The sequence below is a fragment of the Ictidomys tridecemlineatus genome, chromosome 12 (assembly GCF_052094955.1).
Source record: "Ictidomys tridecemlineatus isolate mIctTri1 chromosome 12, mIctTri1.hap1, whole genome shotgun sequence".
NCBI classification, from domain to species: domain Eukaryota; kingdom Metazoa; phylum Chordata; class Mammalia; order Rodentia; family Sciuridae; genus Ictidomys; species Ictidomys tridecemlineatus.
The window spans coordinates 7,718,131-7,722,091 of NC_135488.1; the positions used below are offsets into that span (position 1 = coordinate 7,718,131).

Consider the following 3,961-nt stretch of genomic DNA (forward strand, 5'->3'; position numbering starts at 1 on the left):
GTAAGAGTAGGGGAGTCTGTGGCCTGTCTTCTGGAACCCAACCTTTCACACCTAGCGCAGGGAACCTGCAGTGTCCCCAAAAGGATGGTAGCAGCACATTCAGGCAGCTGGTGATCATATGGTTGGATATGGGTTGGGTGGACAGGGAGTGAGACCCCTCCAGATGATTCAGGTGTATATCACAGCAACATGTCAGAATAAACAGGATAAGACTTCTAACACCACACATTACAGCTAAAATTCTGAAAGGGAGAACTGAGGGAAAATACTAAATAAACCAGTGAAATCTGACTCAATGCACACAGTCACAAAGCCATTGGCCAACTGTCACTGTGACCAAGGAACACTGAATCACAGTGGAATGAAGGATGTTGAAAGGAAAGTTAGAGCAGAATTCCACACCCCTAAACAGACCTTAATAATAGAGGCAAATCAGCACAAATGAAGAGCTGCCATTGGGCAAACAGAGAGCCTATCCTGAATCCCCAGAGGAATTCCTGTAGGACCCCAGCAAATGACCACAGACAGATCTAGAGGCCACAGAGAGCACAGAAGGATTTAAGATGGTAAGAAAAATAAGAGAGGCTATGAACACAAGGCAACACTGAATTTCACATGAAGTTCAAGTTCAAGAAGTCTTAAGCAGTTGTGCTAGACCTCAGAATAGAGCCACCTTGGGAAGCTGTTCATGGGAGAAGGCAGCAGGAGGCAGAGGGAGAAATGGTATCTCCTGAAGCTCCTCAAAGATCAGGACTGTACTTTAAAATCCATTCAGGTTCACACTTAAGTGTCTGCTCTTTGCTCTGTGTGTGTTATGTCACTAAAAGTAATCACGCCCTGATGGTTCATACTAACGTGAACAAAGAAGTAACATTTCCCACAGGATTATGAAAACTTGGAATTATTAAAAAATAAACTAATATGTTCCTGGGAAAGTAATAAAAACTGGAAATCTCCAAGGAAAAATAGGAAGAAACTGTAAATCATGTGTGTTCTCCCACTCAGAGAACCAGAATTTTTCTGTTAGCTTCTTAAGAGAGGACCTGCCATGTTAACTTGCTGACAGGACAGGTGTTCACTCACACCATTGGGTCCTCCACCCCAGAGCACCCACCTGGGTATTTGGATGCTGCTCCCTGAGAAGGACCTTCCTGCAAGGCTGAGTTAAAAGCTCAGCTCTAAACTCGCCTTGACTCACCAGGACTCCTCAGCTCAGTTTCTCAAAATGAGGCTCCCTGCTCAGCTCCTGGGGCTGCTGCTGCTCTGGATCCCTGGTGAGGACAAAAGAAATGGGAAAGGAGAAGGGGGAGGAGCGTGAACCCTGGGAATCCACATGGAGATGTTCTGGTCTTGCACTCTAGATGGGCCAGGTGAGGCTTACTAAAGAGCTCTGCTCTGGTGAAGACAGAAAAAGAGGGAAATGAAGTTGAAGAATCTTAGAGAATAAATACACCTTAGCTAACAGGCTTCTGTTTGAAACTGAACATTTGGGTGGAAAGAATCAAAATAATGCACACAAAAACTAATTAAAGCTCATGGAAACAACTCATGAAAATGGCTAATGATGTACATAACCTTGCATTAAAGTGTCATTACTTTAAGATCAGTGGGCATGTTGTGCTGACCCACACTCCCCTCTCTTTGCCCATCACCCCTGCACAGCCAGCCTACATCTCCTGCAGGTCCAGTCAGAGCCTCCTACACAGTGACAGAAACACCTATGTCTATTGGGCTGTACAAAAGCCAGGCCAGGCTCCAGAAGGCCTAGTATGTGTCCACACAGGTCTCTGGGGTCTCAGGCAGAGTCATTGGCAGTGGATCAGGGACAGACTTCACACTGATGATCCACAAGGAGGAGCTGAGGAAGCTGGAGTGCATTACTGTATCCAAGGGACTTGTGCTGTTCCCACAGGGGTGCAGCCTGAACACAAACCTTCTGCTGGTGGCCCAGCTGCTCCTGTGCTGTCTGGAGGGCACAGTAGATGAGACACCAGGTCTCCTAACTCGGGAATCCTGTACCCAGTGCTCACAGAAATTTTTCTGTGTCACAAACTTGTCCCTCCTGTTTTCTGAAAACTCTGACCTAGACACTCTGGGATTTCAGGTCCTCTGGCCCTCATCTTCTGTCCCTTACACAAGAGGAGACATTATTCTATAGCAAGACCAGCTGAACTCACTGCTCTGCTCCTCTGAGTGGCACAGGACACAACCTCTAATCTGAGCTTTGGTTTGGATAAATGTCCCCCCAAGTCCCATGAGTTAATGCTGAGCTTCCTGTCAAAGTTATATTGGGAGGTGATTTTCATCTTGAGTAGGAGAGGGCTGGGGCTCTTCTGGTTGAGGGGCATAACCCCTCTTTTCTTTTCAACCTCTTTCTGGTGCCTGACCCTGCATTGTGTGGAGTGAGGCTGCAGGTTCTCTCAAGGGCACCTTCAGCTTAGAATTTACCCTTAATTATGAATATAATTATTTATGACAGTCTCCCTTCAGGAATCAGATTCCCCATAGGAGAGGAAGGTTTCAGTCATGATGTCTGCTGTATTCTCATGGCTCCATGTAGACCTGCTATGGAAGGGCAGCTGCTCAGTCAAAGCACACCTCGTGCTCCATGTCTGACCTTCCTCCTGGAATCCTCCAGGCATGTCACCAAGATCCACCACCTTTCTTCTGGAAGAGCAGTGCTGTGTCATTGGGTACCACTGGAAGGTGTTTCTGCAGGTGACAGGACAAACACAGTGCCTCAGAGTAACGGCAGTTACACCCAGGACCCTGGGCTTCATGCATCATGAGGTGCCACTGCTCTTCACAGCTGTGAGGGTTTTTGTTCAGGGTTATGTCACTGTGGTCTCCTGGCCACTCAACACAGTAATAAGTGCCAGCATCATTTGTCTCCACATTGCTGATGGTGAGGGTAAAATCTGCTCCCAAATGACTGCCACTGAACCGTGCTGGGACTCCTGAAGCCAAGGTGGATGTGCCATGCACCAGGAGTTTAGGGGCCTGGCCTGGTTTCTGCTGGTACCAAGAAAACTTGGAGTTCTCCTTGGGGTTGGTTGTGCAGGTGATGGTTGCTCTTTCCCCAGGATAGACAGCCAGGAGAGCTGGGGACTGGGTGAGGGCAGTGCCCATTTTCACACCTGCAATTTCATAAGACTTTTTAAGGTAGGGACACAATCAATTTAACCCAGGCAAAGCATTCATACTTCACTATTGTAAAGAAACATTTAGGGTGAGGAATCCATTCTTTTGGAGAAAGATTGTCTCAGGCACATGCTCAGTGGGTCCCCTCTGGCAATGCCCATGCGAAGGTGGCTCAGAGCACCACGTCCTTTTTCTCTGCTCACCTGAGATGAAGAGCAGCAGAAAGCACAGAAGCTGAGATAGGAATCTCATCTTGCTAGGAGTGCCTGCTCTCCCTCCCGCTGACCTGTCCCCTCTCCTGGGGGTCCATTAATAATGCCTGTGAGAGGTGGGGGCTCTCTGGGGAGGGATATGCAAAGCAGATTCAGCTGGGGCCTAGAGAAGAGGGCCATTACATAGACCTCTGTTACAGTCCTCTTCCTCAGCTCCATACTCAGATCAACCTTGCAAGATGTCCTGGACTCAGGATAACACAATGCTGTGTGGGCTGCCAGCCTGGCCAGGGAGCTGACAAAACACCATCTCTGCCCCAGGCCAGCTCCTCAGTAAAGAGGACACTAGGAAGCCAGAACTGGTCAGGGATGAGCCTGGGAAATCACAAAGAGCTGAGAGTACAGACAACAAGGAATACCATCTCAGAGGATGTGTGTGTAGAGTGCCCAGTATCCTGTCTCAGGAGGCCCTGAATAGACATGGCACTCTTCAGTTCCTTTCCCCACCTAAAACCCCAAACTAGGATAATGCATCATTAATATTGTCCATAGTTAAGAGGAGGAAGATTCCATGCATTTTCTAGAGTGCTACAGGTATTTTCTCAGGA

The 3,961-nt window shown here is 48.0% G+C and overlaps 1 long non-coding RNA gene across 1 annotated transcript; it reads right to left on the reverse strand.

Moving 5' to 3' along the window:
* Positions 1 to 3,043: 3,043 nt before the first annotated feature.
* On the reverse strand, positions 3,044 to 3,423 carry LOC144369530 (uncharacterized). The gene is made up of 2 exons (XR_013429328.1): positions 3,345 to 3,423; positions 3,044 to 3,137 (listed from the first exon to the last, which is right to left on the reverse strand). It is a non-coding gene; the product is annotated as an uncharacterized LOC144369530 (long non-coding RNA).
* Between the last annotated feature and the right edge of the window lie 538 nt (positions 3,424 to 3,961).